Genomic DNA, 16,191 nt, shown 5'->3' on the forward strand with positions numbered 1-16,191 from the left:
TTTGTAATGCGTAGCTGGCCACCTTAGCAGGGTGGGATTCTGCATACCTGTCTTTCTTGGGCAACTGGTACTGCCCACAGCAAAACACACTGCTAATGCCTGTCACGAGCTCCCCTTTAATTCTCTTCCCCCACAGCCCCAGCATTCTCGGCTTTGCTGGGCAACTGAACTTAGCAGCTGCTATTGAAATGACCCAGGAGCTCCAAGCAAGAGGCATTGTGGGAAACCTAAATTTTGGCTAGAACCAGCCACACAATGCTGCTCAGACTGCCACTGGTGCTGCCTGTTGTTGTTTGTAGTCACTGCTAGGTAAACACACCAGAGTCTACTGATGGAGGAGAGGGCCTACTGTTATGTACTGAAGTTCTCACCCTGGGCCAGCAGGGTGATACTGTAGATAATTTTCACTCAGGTCCACGTATGCAAAAAGGAATTGAAAGTGATGTTCAGTGATTGGCTAGTTACAAAAAGTGGTTACTGTTGCGTTGTAGTGGAGCTCTATATAAGCAAGCTGGCTGAACCCTTCAGTTCAGTTCTGGCCTGTGAATAAACAAGAGCTGTTTGAAGAATCGTTGTGTTGTCTGATATGTTCACCCACAACTTAACACCTACCTAAGGACCCCTGAAACCTGTAGCCAACCTTGTCAAAGAGTAAAGTCAGTGCAAGTTGGCACAAGTGCGCTGTACTGCCCAGAGTCCCTCCCACAGTCAAAATGGCTCCTTGCCTAGCAATCTTTGGTCTGGTCAGCCTAGTGCCAGGCTTTGAATCCCTATTACATTTCAAATGCACGACCTTACCAGCATTATCGCAAAGCAATGCATAACAAATGCAGTAATATCAGGCTAAGGCCAGTGCCAGAGGTACCATAACAAAAGTATGCTCCTATTAAATTGGCGCTTTCTCTACAGACATCGCCTGAAGCTGCCAAGACATGGTAGTTTTTTCATTACCATATGTGCTGATCTTTCTCTCTGCTCCTGTAATAACTCATGATTAGGAGGTGGCACAGAGCCACACGGACTTGGGGAGGCTTCATTCACTTCTGCACTGATTGTCAGGCTTGATGTTCCCCCGCTAAGCATTATAGCTTCCATTTCCAAGATCCTATTTAGTCACTGTTTGTATGCATTGGCATAATTATCTTACTGAAATGAGCGAGGAAGGAATGAAAGAAGGGGGTCATTGGCCTCTAGTCTCAGTTGCTTAAATGTGGAAAACAAGGCAATAGGAGTGAACTACAGTGCCCAAAAATCTCTGAGTGGGGAAATGAGCTTTGAATGTGCTTTAAAGGTATAGTGTATACACAGCCTTATACGTTAATGGCAGCTGACAAATTTTCACAGGCCTGTAATTATGACCAAACATTTAGCACGGAACAATCTGTATTTAAATAAGGAGCTTCTTCTGGAAACGAGAAACATCCAGCCAATAATTCTGCAGTTGAGAGATTTGTGGAGTCATAGGACTTTTACAGCTGCTGTCTCCTGACACAGTGTCCTCTGAGATAGAGCTTGTTAGCTCTGACGTTAAGGTAAGGCATTACCTGGGAACTAAAAATATTTCTGTAAGTCTTCGGAAGAAGCAACAGGACTGGCTCGAGACACTTTGCTGCCTGAGGCGGAGCAGCAATAACATTTCTCCAAGCCAAGGTGCCTTTTACTATGACTCACTTACAGCCACAGAGTAAGAGAATAACAGACTGCATTTACATAGGCAGGTTTATTTCTTAAAATCAAGAGTGGGGACCTCAGTCCTGTGGGCCAAATGTGTCTTTCTATCTGCCCCCAGGTCACACCCCTCACTGGTCCTGGTGTGCCTGGCTGGAATGTGTCCTTGAGAACAAAGCAAACCCCCGCCCAAGTTGAAGTTTTTGAGCTATTTTTAACGAAAATCTCCAAAAACTGACACTGCTGACATGGGTGTCCGGATTTCCACCCAGACACTGCTAGAGACAGCAGTATTCTGGATATGTTGAGGAAATTCCAGACATATGGCAACCCTAGTTAAGGATAAGGTACCCCTGCCCGTACGGGCCAGTCTTGCCAGACTCTAGGGTTGTGCGCTCATCTCACTCTAGAGGCCGGGAGCCAGCGCTGTCCGCAGACACTTCCGGGTCATGTGGCCAGCGTGACGAAGCTGCTCTGGCGAACCGGCACCAGAGCAGCACACGGAAACGCCGTTTACCTTCCCGCTATAAAGCGGTCCCTATTTATCTACTTGCACTTAAGGGTGCTTTCGAACTGCTAGGTGGGCAGGAGCTGGGACTGAACGACGGGAGCTCACCCCGCCGCAGGGATTCGAACCGCCGACCATGCGATCGGCAAGTCCTAGGCGCCGAGGTTTTACCCACAGCGCCACCCGCGTCCCTGTAGTTAAGGATACTGGGAATTACAGCTCTGTGAGGGGGTAAACTGCAGTTCCCAGGACTTGCTGGTGGAGCAGTGTATGATGGGTAAGCAGCATCAGTCTGGTTGCTTCTGTTTGTAGAAGCAGGAAGGTTGTCACATTGTCCCGAGCCTCAGGCAGCAAAATGGGTTGAGCCAGCCCTATGCACAAGAGTTCAACTACTGCCATTTTCCTGAGGGTGGCACTGATTTAAAGCTCTGATAAACTCTTGGACTTAAGTTTCATATGGTTTTATTTATAAAGAGAAAGAGGGAGCAAGAGAAAAACATGTAAGGCTGCAGTCCTATACACACTTAGCTGTGGGACTAAGTCTCATTGAACAAAGTGGGACCTACTTCTGAGTAGACATGCACAGGATTGCACTGTAAATATGTCTGTATTTTACAAAGGGTTGAGGGGTTGCTGGTGTCTCTTATTTTGCACATCTGTCTAATTCCAAATATAGGGAGATGAGGGTTCAGGAAAACTTTGCGTTCGAATGTCCTTCATGGATAGATTTCTCTAACCACAGAGGTGCCTGGCTCTGATCTGCAACAGCTGCATGCCATGTTCAGTTACCCAAAATGCAATGCTGGACCTTGGTTCTGATGGGTTGGCAGGGTCAGGTCAATGATGGGCCTTTCTGAGCCCTAGGAGTCTTGGCAGGTGCCTGACCATACTTTTCTTCTGATCCTAGGCCTGTTGACACTAACTGCTGTTGAGGGCCACTTGAGTAGCCCTTGAGATGATGGAGCATGCGTGAAAGACTTACCATGCTTCATTCCAAAGGGAATGGAAACAGCTGGTGAGGAAACTGTTCTACATCCTTGCTCAGAGTTGCTAGGAGGAAGCCAGAGGACTGAGATATGTCCCTTCTCAAATTTGCAGAGGGTTTGTTGCTGGAGAGCTGCTGGGGCTTGGGATGACTGGGAACAAATTTACTGCTTTAAAGTGCCCTCAGACTTCATGCTGGAGTCATCTGGTTCTGGGCAGAAACACGGTTATTACCTGCAATTCCAGCTTCTAGAAAACTCTAGTTGCATACTGGGAAGGAATTCTAAAGTGCCATGAAAGCTGAGTTAGGGAACAGTAGGCTGCCTATTGAAAAGTTTGTTGTAAACATTGTCATTGATTGGCCTTTGGAGGGAGACAGTGTCCTCCTTTTGAGGAAGAAGGCACTAGCGCAGTTGTGATAGAGTGTGGTAGAGCCAGTGTGGTGTAGTGGTTAAGAGCGATGGACTCGTAATCTGGTGAACTGGGTTCGCTTCCCTGCTCCTCCACATGCAGCTGCTGGGTAACCTTGGGCTAGTCACACTTCTCTGAAATCTCTCAGCCTCACTCACCTCACAGAGTGTTTGTTGTGGGGGAGGAAGGGAAAGGAGAATGTTAGCTACTTTGAGACTCCTTAGGGGGAGTGAAAGGTGGGAGGAATATCAAGTCAAAACTCCTCCTCCTCCTCCTGCTTTCCATGCAAATGTACCTAGGTTCAGTCCTTGGTGGTATGTCCAGGAAGTGATGGGAAAATTCCCTGGATGAAAAGAGTTTTGGAGACCTACTTCCAGTTTGTGAAGGCAATCCTGTCCTAGATGTACCCATGACCTAACTCTATATTGGCCAATTTCTTGTGAATGTGGCTTGGCTTTCTAGAGAGCAATTTACCTGAGGACACCCCAGATGACCTCACAACTAAACCAATCTGGGGGAGCGTTGTGTAAGTGCTCTTCTTCTTTGTTGTTGGCTGAAAGTGCAGAGCTATTGAGAGAAAAACACTAGGGTGGAATATACACACACATCAAAAATGCTGTAAAAATGCTTTTTAAAATGTTTTGAAAAATATGTGGAATTTCCCATAGCTGACTGTTGCCATCTAGTGTCACATTTGTATATTGTACTTTACAACACACTTAAAACGTTTTATTTGCAGCTGTATAGCTGAGTCCCAGGCTGAGAAGTGAATGACTTGGTGACAGCGCCGGCCCACCCATGAGGCAGGGTGAGGCAGCTGCCTTGGGTGGCAGAAGCCCAAAAAGCAGTTCCCCTGTGGTCACCCTGCTGCGGTGGCAGGGCAGCTGTGGGATGGGGCAGCATGTTCCCGTTTTGCCCCAGTCAGCAAACACGTTGAACTGCCCCTGCTTGGTGAGCTGGCAATCCATTTCTCAAGAGCCAGTGGCCAAAATGAAGCAAATCAGGAGCAGCTGGCCTAATGGAGCTGCCCCTCTTACCTTGATGGTGTAGGCAGAGAGGCAATGGCAAGGTCAGGACTGCGCAGGCAGTCTGGCATAGCCAGTCCAGGCCTCTCACTGGTGGTGTGTGCACACAGCCCCAAGTTGTCCACCATCTTTCCCTTTCCCCACACCATCCTGGTAGGCAGCAATGAAGCTGCCGTCTGGAGACGGGATCTGCAACATTGCCCTCCAGGAAGCTAACTATCTGTAGAGAGAGAAGTCATCAGAGGGAGGAAAACTCAAGTTAAACTCTTTTTGTGTGCCCGCAGGACAGTGAGCTGCAACCCGGACCCAACAGCAGTTTAAAATATTCAGACTGAAGCCCCAGGCCACACTCTCACCCAGTTTCGAGACTGCAGATCAATCTAGGTAAGAGCAGTTATCACTGCTTAGTTATCACTTTGATCACTGCAGTTCTACCTTAGCAGGGGCTTCAGTTTGGCCCAGGAGGCTATCACCGCATCTTAAAATAATGGTGGCATGCAAGTTGATTGGGTAAAGTTAGTATTTCTTTGGTAACCACGTCACATTCTGAAATTTCTTTGAAAGCTCCGGAGCATTAGAATAATTCCAGCTAGAAATAATAAAAAAGTGAGCAAAGGAGTCCTGATTCATTTAAAAATTGAGCTGGAGCAAATCATGAAAGCTAGAGAAGCATGCAATTTCAATCGGATGCTTTAATGTCTGCCTAGTGAGGTCTATAATGATCCCCCCGCCCCTTGTTGAGATGTTCCTACAGCCTGCAGGAAAATCTGAATGAGATATTCAGCAAGGAGGCCTGAAGATCCAATGAGGAAGGATTTTAATAATACACTCAGTGCTTAATGGTGACTTCACATTCAGCCCACAGCTGGGGACCTGAGCTGACTCTAGGGATTGGGCAAATCTGAATTTTTTGCTTTCTCACATTGTGTGTGTGTGTGTGTGATTTCCCCCAAATATGCCCCTTTTTATACATAACTTTGTCTAATTGGGAAACCCAGCCAGATGGGCGGGGTATAAATAATAAAATTATTAACATTATTAATACTCAGTATTTTGCAATTGAAATTTCCTTATATACAATGCAGTTTTGTATGCTATTTCTATGATGATTATATGCATCTTTATAGACCTGGCTCAGTCCACCCAGGAGGCAATTTGAAGCAGCTGCCTCAGGCAGCAGAAACCCTTGAGGCGGTGCCATTGTGGATGCCCCACTCGCTACTTCTGCTGGTGGCAGAGAAGGAGTACTGCATCAGTGCCTATATCTTGCCAAAACCTTGTGAGATCTCACAGAGCACGAGAGAAATCTCATGAGATCTTGCCAGAAATGGGTACCAATGCTGGTATTGCTTCTCCACGACTGGTGGAGGTGGGGGGGCCAGGGCGGCATTTCCTGTGTTGCCTCAAGCGGCGAAACGGGGTGCGCTGGCTCTCCTTTAGACTCACTTTACTATATTTGTGCAGATTACTTGTTTGGGGAACTACACTGCCAAATTCAGAGATGTTTGTATTTTGAAGGGTGGTCGAGTTCAGTTTGTGTATAATTTTGGAAAGTATGAACTAAGTAAGGGACGTGGGTGGCACTGTGGTCTAAGCTACTGAACCTAGGGCTTGCTGATCAGAAGGTCGGTGGTTTGAATCCCCATGATGGGGTGAGCTCCTATTGTTCAGTCCCAGCTCCTGCCCACCTAGCAGTTCGAAAGCACGTCAAGTTCAAGTAGATAAATAGGTACCACTCTGGCGGGAAGGTAAACAGCGTTTCCATGCGCTGCTCTGGTTCTCCAGAAGCTGCTTAGTCATGCTGGCCACATGACCCAGAAGCTGTACACTGGCTCCCTCGGCCTATAGAGCGAGATGAGCGCTGCAACCCCAGAGTCGTCTGCAACTGGACTTAACTGTCAGGGGCACCTTTACCTTTACCTTTATGAACTAGGTAGGCTTGCCTTTTTGTCACCCCAGGTGTGGTAAGCTGTAGCCTCATCTTGCCTCTGCCTCCTGCATATTTTGTCATATGTAGTTTAAAAAGTTTGATTAACATAATCAGTTTTATTTCAAAGAAAAAGCAGCATTTTGCCATGGTGGGCAAAACAATCCCTTCATTGCAGGGAGTTGGACTAGATGACTCTCATGTTCCCCTTCCAATTCTACAATTCTGTTGTCCTATTCTGTATGGACTGGGGCATTAATCGGCTTCTTGCTGAAAATTCCTCCGTGTGGCTGTAATTTGCTCACATCTTTGCGGACAAATAAGAACTAGGGAGAGTTTTGGAAGAAAACTGCCATGCACTCATAGTCCATTCTTGGCTCCTTTTTATTAAAATAAAAGTGTTAAGCTTAAATACCTTTTTATTTTTTATTTACAAAACCCTGTTTATCATAACATGTAGTTTGGCTCTAAAGCATTTATTTCCCCTGCATTGTTCGTCATGCACAAAATCACATCCTGCATCCTGAGCCCACTTGAATGCTCACGAATTTCAACTGACAATCACTCACATGAATTAAAGTACCCCCCTCTCTCTCATAAGCAGGTGCTATTTGCCTGTTCTTTTAGTCTCATTTTATACACTTCAAGCATTGGGTACAAAAAGCCATTTTCGATGACTCTTATTACCAGCTCTGAGCCATCACGGCAAGTTACTATAGAAATAGTTAAATCTAAATGGAAATAAGTGCACATACTAAATATTCACTGCTCAGTTTTAACAATACCTTTTTATTTATTTCTACAATCTGGAGGAAGGGTCCATTGCTTTTAAAATCTGTAGACATTTGGACGTATTTTTACAAGACAGTACAGTTTTTGAATGTCACACAATGATCACAGTTTCATACCACCACATGCATATAAAGACACGTTTAAAAGTCTTTTTCTTTTTCTTTTACAGAAACAATTGGAGAGGTCAATAAACTTCAACAAGTAAGGATTAAATTAAAGCTACCAAAAATAAATATTTAAAAAAGTAAGACTCTTAAGTGCACTAGTTTATGGCTAATGGAATCCTTGTTCCTCCCAAACATATGGGAATTGTTAATGCTCAAATGGTGAAATGTCTTGATGCATTGAGTCTTGAGAGTATGGGCCATGAATGCAAAGAATCCATATACAATTTAGCAGACCAGTTGCTGTTGTATATCAGCTGATGCACAAATCCAGCTCCTGGGTTAGATTTGTTGCTTTCTGCAATGAGCTAGAGTGTACATTCTACAAGGTAAAGATCCCAAACTGCATTTCTTTTCTTTTTTTAAATCCCCCCCTTTCCCCCTTTTAATCCCCTTAAAATCTATAATCTCATGATGCAGTTTCCCATTATAATTCTGTTCTGAAGGCTGCTTTTTAAAACCCCTGTCCCTTTAAACAAACCATCCGCTCAGCTACGCTTGTCACAACCACACCTGCAGTCTCTAAAAGAGTGTGAAAATTGCACAACGATGCCAGCCATTTGGCTGCTTCTAGTGATGCCATTTGGGGCCTGTTGACTCTGCCCTAACATGGCAGGCAGGGGGGAGAGACCTAATGAAACACACCACTGAAAGCAAGAATGGGGTGGTGAGCAAGGACCTTAACAGCAACAAGGCCACTCTGGACCCGCTGTGCAAGCGATTCCAACATTTCTGCCTTTGAGATCCCTTGATGCCTCAGAAGTAGCCGGTGCTCAAGTAAGACTGCATTGCATGGGTGGATATTGCAAGTGAGAGTGAAGCACGCTGCCAGCCAGGTTCACCAAAAAGTCTTGCTATTCTATGGCTTTTCTAGGCTCATGTCGCCTTGCCAGTCATTCTCTTCATGGAGCTCTGCTTACATGGGACTCAGCTATACAGCTGCAAATAAAACGTTTTAAGTGCAATATACAATGTGACTCTAGATGGCGATGGTGAGCCTTATGGAAAATTCAATGTATTTTTAAAAAATGCTTTAAAAAAAAGCATTTTAGAACATTTTTATATGTGTGTAGATTCCACCATGGTCTTGGCTAGCAGTCCCATCCTAAATAAAAGCTGCTTCAGGTACCTGAAATAGCAGAGGCCTGTGCTTTCCAAGCAGGCTACGTTGAATTATTTTCATTCTGCTGTACCGAATGCACTCACTGCAGTATGCCTGTGCAACCCTAGAAGCAAAGGGGCCTACCTTTTACTGAATCCAGCAGTGGTCTATCTTGTTCTGTATTGTTAATGTGAACTGACAGCAGTTCTCTGGGGTCTTTCCTAGCCCTCCCTGAAATGCCAAGAGCCTTGGCTCTTCTGCATACAATGAATGTCGTGCTATTGCCTGTACCCTTCTCCTACGCAGAGATGTACCAGAATCATAAAATTGTAGCACTGAAAGGTACCCCAAGGGACATCTAGTCCAGCCCCTGCAATGCAGGAATCCTACCCACAGCCATCCCTGGGTGGGCTCGAACCACCAACCTTCTGGTTAACAGCCAGACACAATGACCCATTACGCCACAGAGGGAAATACTAGTAGTGCGTCACTTTGAAGGATGTATTTACAGGATTAACGATCAAGCAGGACTTTTGTTGTAGTAATTATTTAATCTGGGGAAAAGTTAGTTGCTCATTTTTTTTGGGGGGGGGGAATAGTTCTTTTGATGTTGCGGTTGTGTTTCCATGGCTGAAAAGTTCACAGAAGGCAGAGCAAAGAGAAGGTGAGAAGCAACTCTGTAGATACACAAAAATAAACAGGCAAAGACTCCTAACAAGTTTCCTGGCGTAATAGAAATATATATATATATTTAAATGCAGCTCTCTGTGGCCAAAAACACTGGCTATCTGGCCTCAGCGGCTAAGAATGTCACATTGAGACAAGTATTTCTGAAGCAAAGGAGGTGGGGACAGGAAATGAGGGGAAGAAGAGGAAGCATGCAAGGAAAATAACCAGAACTAAAATACTGTTCAATGACTCAGGACCACAAGGCAGAAACTTAAATCCCAGTTGGGAAGGACTGTCTGAAGGCCTGTTCACAGATGTGTGCGTATTGTGCGTGAACATTCAACGGTTGACTCACAGACTCCTGTTTGTGTCGACTGAGCTTTAAAGAGCGGGTTTTCATGGGGAAAGCTCTGGAGGAAAAAAACAACGGTGTTCAGCCATGGAGTTTTAAAGCACAGATCTCTGCCCAAAAAGCGCAGGGCAAAAAAATAATTGTGGGTGAGCCCTGAGTTCCACCTTGGGAACTGTGGCTGAAGGGAGGCCTAGAAATATAGTAGAGAAAATAAAATAAGGGGTGATGTGGAAGTTTGATCAGGAGCATTTGATTCAACAATGAACATCAGGTCAGAAAACAGTAGCTTAGATTCTTGCCTCTGGAAGCCCAGTTTTGGGGATTTCCTGCTTAATGCTGAGAAGAACATGCACCTTTTAATTAGAGAAAGACCCTGACTCGGCAGGAATGGCAGGGGGATCCTTCAGATGTTACTGAACTACAACACCCATCATTGCTGCTATTGGCCATGCTGGCTGGTGCTAAGAGGAGCTGGACTCGAACATCACCTGGAAGGTCAAAGGTTCCCAACACCTGCTCTAACCAAACAGACTATTCACTTTATAACTTATTTATTTATAGCCCCCCTCCATTTTGTTACTATATTTTAAAATTGAGAGGAGAGGGTAGAAGAAGGGCTACACTGGTATCCAAGAAATAAGAGTGAGATGAGAGTGTCAATGGATCAATCAATAATTGAAAACATTCCCCCCCCAACAGCTGATTCAAGAAAAGCTGTTTTTCACTTGATCTAAATTTCCTCTCTTGGACAAAGGCAGGTCTTTTTCAAAACTGGATGCCGATGAAATGGAAATAGGCCTTTATTGTGTACTTATTGCCTTTGTATCCTATTCTTTCTCCAGGGAGCTTAGAGCAGAGTATATGGGGGTCATAGCTAGACTCCCATATCACTTTACTAAGTGTAATCCCCATTGAACTCGAAAGAGAGATACCTCAGAGTAGGCAGGTGTAAGATTGTGCTGTACCCGACTTTTGGCTTACTGTGGAGATCTGGCTTCTTTTCTGTACAATTTGGGGAAGGCTACTGTGTTCTGGAATAAGGAATGCCCCCTATTAGCTGTGGAGTACTGGATTGTGTGGGGAAGCAGAGGTGCATAAATGACCTTCCAGCAGCCAAGTCATTGCTGCTTACTGGGGAGCAGAAAAGGTGATGCAGTGGCAAGGTTGTTGCAGTGCAAACATATCAACAGAACCAATTTGATGTTCCTGCCAGTGCATTAGCACTGAACCACCCTCCCCACTGCCTTACCCCTCACCCTCCTGGTAAGCAGCAGGGAGGTCACTCCACTCCACCGTGTTGCCTGCTCCTGGAGCTGTTGTGGACTAGAATGAATGTTCTTAACTTCCCTGCATTTGTAGTAAATGAGCACTTTTTAAAACTCAGGTTCATCCCTAGTATAATCTCTTCTGTTTCTCCAGCAGCCAAGTTTCCAAAGTTGGACAGCGTCCAAAGGCCATACCAAAGGTGTAGCTTTCCATTGGCTGTAGGGCTATGTGGCACAAGCATTTTAGCCTAAGGTAAAACAGTGCTCTTCTATTAAGTTCTTTGCCTTAGAAGAGGGCTGGCCAACAACTCTTGAACTATTTTTTCTTGGTTGCATCATGGGCAGATTCTTAAATTCGCCAGTTGCAGCTTTGTAATTTCTGCAGAGAACCTGTGTGAGTGAGTGCGCAGTGCTTTTTTAGAGGAGCACAGAAGGTGCCTTAGACCCAGTAGCAGCCAGCATGGTGGGGCAGACCTCCTGATAGCTGAATTACTGCTGCTTACTGGCAAGGAGAGGGGCAAAGTGGTGGTGTAGTGCAAACACATTGGCAGCAACAGTGGATTGACTCTGCTGGTGCATTTGCACTGCACCAACCTTGCTAGCTTGCCCTTCTCCCTCCTGGTAAGCAGCAGTGACTCACCTGTCAGGAAGTCAGGATAGCACCATTCTGTGCACTACTGCTTATACCAGATAAAGCTATTTGTCCATCTAGTGTGGCTTTTTCTGTCTGGCACTGGCTCCCCAGGACCTCTGGCAGAAAAGTCTATCCCATCACCTGCTACACGGCCCCTTTTAGCTGGAGATGCCTGGGATTGAAATTACATACCCAATGAGTCCATGTTGCATAGCTCTTTGCTTTCTCCCACATAGCGGAATGCCATTGGCTTCTCTTTGGGACAGGAAATAAATCACTTAAGATGGGGACCCCATTACAACCAGGGCAAAACCCACCTACCAGCCCACTAGATGGCCTCACTTCCACCAGCTGGAACTTCTGTGGGTTGTGAAATTTACAGAAGAATATCCAGGCCTTTAGGGCTGGGAGAATATACCGATTTTGGTTTCTCCCAGTTTCTCATAGCCAGCATGGCTATTAATCAGGGATGATGGGAGATGTAGTATACATACATCCTGCCCATCCTAATGAATGCATTTCACTACTTGTACCTGCGTAAAAGGTTCCTAAACTGGATAATCGGAGGACCAGCTGACATTTGGGACAAACATGTCCATTTGAGCTATTAAAGGCTTAATGTGGTAAAATGGTATTTTGCAGCACAAGGCAGTCACAGGTTCACATCTTGTTGCATATACTGCAAATCTATCTATATCTATCGATCTATATCTATCTATCTATCTATCATCTATCTATCTATCTATCTATCTATCATCTATCTATCTATCTATCTATCTATCTATCTCTATCATCTATCTATCTATCTATCTATCTATCTATCTATCTATCTATCATCTATCTATCTATCATCTATCTAACCATTGGCTATTTCTTCAGACTGCTAGATATCTGGCACCAGCTCTTCCCATTATTCAATTACTTTTATGAAAGTTCCATATAACACAAGGTTTCATGTTAGAGCATGTCGGAGCCTTTGCTTGTCAGAGCTGGAGGCCTATATAATAAATTTCCACACCGTGTGATTCTGTTGATGCAATGGAATCAGCTCTTTATTATAAAGGAACAGAAAAAACAAACAAACAAATCTGGCCACATGCTATATATATATATATAACAGAGGTAACCAAAGTGGCAGCCTTCAGGCATTTGGGGCACCAATTCACATCAGTGCCAGCCAGTATGGCCAGTGGTGAGGGATGATGGGAGTTGTAGTCCACAACATCTGGCGGATGCCATGCTAGCTATTCCTGGCCTACAGCAGCTGCTTGATTACATATCCCAGCACATCTAAGCAATGTCAGATCCTAATTGGAACAAATTGTGGATTCTTTGCTCAGTTTATACTTGGGCAAATCCCTCTAGTCTATGCAAAGAATAGAGTAACCAGATGCAAATGAAGGCAGGGCCCTTGGTCTCATTACCTAGTAAGTGTGGCGATAAGGGATGTGGGAAGCTGCCTTTTATCATGTCCATCTAGCTTAGTATTGTTTGTGGACTCTACACTAACAGCAGTGACTCTCTAGGGTTTTAGACAGAGTGCCATCCCTCTGCAGCCCTACATGATGATTGAAACTGGGACCTTTTGCATGCAAAGCGCTACAGCCCTTTTGCTTAATGTAAGATTACATTTGAAAAGGAGGAAATACGGAAGCCTGCAGCGCAGAAGTGCAGGGAGCAGGTGACTGAAGCATCCATGCCCGCTCTTTCCCCTCTGCAAAACCCCTTCCCTTAAACCAAAGTTCTGTCTTTTGCATTAAGTGGAATCTACTTCCCTGTTTCCTGTGCCTGCCACTTATTTATTGAGTGGGGATTCGAACTCTAGTCTCCCAGGCACGCTAACCATTACACCACACGGGCTCCGTTGCCTCCTGTGCCTTCAACAGCTTTCTTTCTTTTTTATTTGGCACGGAGATGAAGCAATCGAGAAGACGCCACTTGCTAAATTTCCGAGTGCCAGGCAGCTGTTACAGGCACCAGAGCGCAGCTTCCACTCAAAAGTTGGCAAGCGTCTTTCCCACTGGTCTCTGCAGGAGGAATCGCACTGGAGGCTAGCAGGCAGGTTTATGCTTCCTGGGAGGATGTGCGGTGCTGTGAAGCTGGCACAGATAAGCTTATGCCTGGCTGTGAGGGAAGCCTTTTTGTTTCTGTGTATCTTGTCTTTGCTGGGACTGTGTTTTAATTATGGTTTCACACTGCCTGGTAAATGCTGTGCTTCTGAAGGTGTGCAGAGTGCTCTTTCCCAACCACACCAGCACCAGTTCCTGCTCTCAAGGGGAGGGGAATTCTGAATTATCTGGACCAGGCTTCCTCAACCTTTGTGCCCTCTAGATTTCAGCTCCCGCCTGCGTTGGCTGGCGCTGATGGGAACATCTGGATAGCACAAGGCTGGGAAAGGCTGGTCTGGACTCTTGGATCACCCACTTTTTTTGCACACAAAACATGCGGTGGATAAGATCTTCTCAACTGGCCACTTATCCTGGCCAAAGGATTGAGCCCATTACGTAATCCATGCACTCTGATTGGTTTTAATCTTATTATAACTGATGTACATCTGGAAGGGACCTCACGGAGGTCAAAGTATGAAGTTAACGGATTACATGTCTGCGTTCCACTTAGATCAGAGTCTGAGCCATTCTGACTGGCCCGCGCAAACATACACACACTCCCACAGAAGGAGGAAATCTTCACGCTAACTCCGATTTGCACTTTTGAAACATCTGACAGATTAAGGAGAATATCAAAACACGACAACGTTGGACTCCGCGACCTTTTTTGCAGTCATCACAGTTCAGTGGGAAAATACTGTAACATTCCTTTAGAACGGACACACACGCAAAATGAAATAAGAAGGTCAACTATGGAAATCGTTGACAATAGAGACTCTAATATATTATTCTGTAATACAAAAGAAGAATTTTGACTTGATTGCCCTATTATAAATTTGCTAAAAATACAGTCATATATTTATATATCATTCCCCACCCCCACCCTGGTTTTTTTTTTTATCGGAACAGAAAAATAGACTACTCTGGAATGCATGAAAGTCGCCCGACTTTCCCCTCAGCACTACTTACAGAGCCAACACAATGGCAAACTGGAGGAACAGCAAACAGCTGTACTTTCAACCAGAACTTTATTAAAGCCATATTCTCCCTGACAGGTTGTTTATAAAGCAACCTCCATGACTACTTTTGCTTTGTTTTGGTTACCATCTAAGGGGAATTCATGATTGGTCGTACGGGGAAATTTGACAAAGGGAAAGAGTGACTCTGAAACCTCTGTGCTCTCAGTTCATTGAGAGTGGATGCCCACAACCCTGCTTTTTTAAGAAATGGGATGAGTGAAAGTCCCATATAATGGGCAGTTTGATGGAATTGCTCCTCTTGGACGGTCCATGGAGCTTTAAACAAGAAAATCGTGTCCAAACACAACAATTTATAAGGGACCCTCTTCATGGAACAGCACACTGAGGGTAACTTTAATGGGTAAGTAGGAGCCTCAGTTTGGCTAGCTCATGGGGAGTCAACATGGTGCCCTCTAGAGGTTTTTGGACTACAACTCCCATGAGCCCTTGCCAGAAAAGCTAATGGTCAGGGAGGCTAGGAGTTGTGGCCCAATTGGGAATGGATGGCTCTGTCGGTGTTGTTTCTCATTTTTCCAATCTTGAATTTCACCAGCCTTTTAGTGTTACATATTTTCTCGGAAAGTGTGAATTTTGTAGATTGGCTTTTAAATGTGAGTCAAATCCAATTTCTCCCTGTGCCTCAAGTCCAGCAACACCCAAAGGGCACCATGTCATCTATCCCCTTTAAGAAGGGCTCTTGAGAAGATGAGTACTGTTAAGGCTAGTTGACAGACAGAGGTTGTTAGGCAGCTCAGTAGTGAGATAGGGGAAGAGGACGTCCACAGCTGCAGCATCCCTCATCATCACGATGCAGGAGGGATATGTTAATTTTCTCCCTTAAATGCTGATACTGTAGCTGGATTTTTGTCCAGTTGCCTGTTGGAACGCATTGGGGAGCTGGCAGCTGTGGAAGCAAGTAAGAGTGCCTCTGATTTAGCACTCCCATGGTGGAGCAAAGCTTGACATACTATAAGCCCATCATGTGATAACCGGCATGTGAACAGGCTGTGTGAATCCACGTTCACATATATTAGTGTTTTAGCCATGCCACAAAATACCCACTGCTATTGTTGCTTTGTGTGGCGATTGTACCAATGACATGGCATGGGTGCTTTGGAAGAGTGTTCTGATCTACCAAATGTCATGTGGAATGTATCAGTTGAGAGAATGCGGCTTTAGTAACCTCCACATGAGCTTGAAATACCCCCGTCATACGAATCACAAGTTAGTACCAGTCGTCATTCTGTCAAGACATAAATATAGAATAGGTACAAATATTATCAATACATTACAGTCTTTTTTTTTTTTTTACAGAAGAGAATACTGCTTTGCTTGAAAATCTTGTACCTTATTAGCTGCAAAGGGAAGGGAAGGCTACAGTTTATGATAGCCATAGTTGCTAAGGTAACACGTCACACTGCTTTGGATGCAACGTGATATATGCAGGGGGGGGGAAATTCCTCAGGCCCTTTGCCACACAGTCTGTTCGGGGAAGAAATACGCATCCTGCGGGTCATCTTTTTCTTCTTTTGCAATCATTGATTCTCAAGACTTTCATAAAAT

At 44.9% G+C, this 16,191-nt stretch overlaps 1 long non-coding RNA gene across 1 annotated transcript; it reads left to right on the plus strand.

The window, feature by feature from the left end:
* Nucleotides 1-1,378: 1,378 nt before the first annotated feature.
* Nucleotides 1,379-12,228, plus strand: LOC309534392. Its single transcript, XR_014220672.1, has 3 exons — nt 1,379-1,532; nt 4,881-4,980; nt 7,485-12,228. It is a non-coding gene; the product is annotated as an uncharacterized lncRNA (long non-coding RNA).
* Nucleotides 12,229-16,191: the final 3,963 nt, after the last annotated feature.

This window comes from Podarcis vaucheri, assembly GCF_965113315.1.
Source record: "Podarcis vaucheri genome assembly, chromosome: 6".
Taxonomy (NCBI): Eukaryota; Metazoa; Chordata; class Lepidosauria; order Squamata; family Lacertidae; genus Podarcis; species Podarcis vaucheri.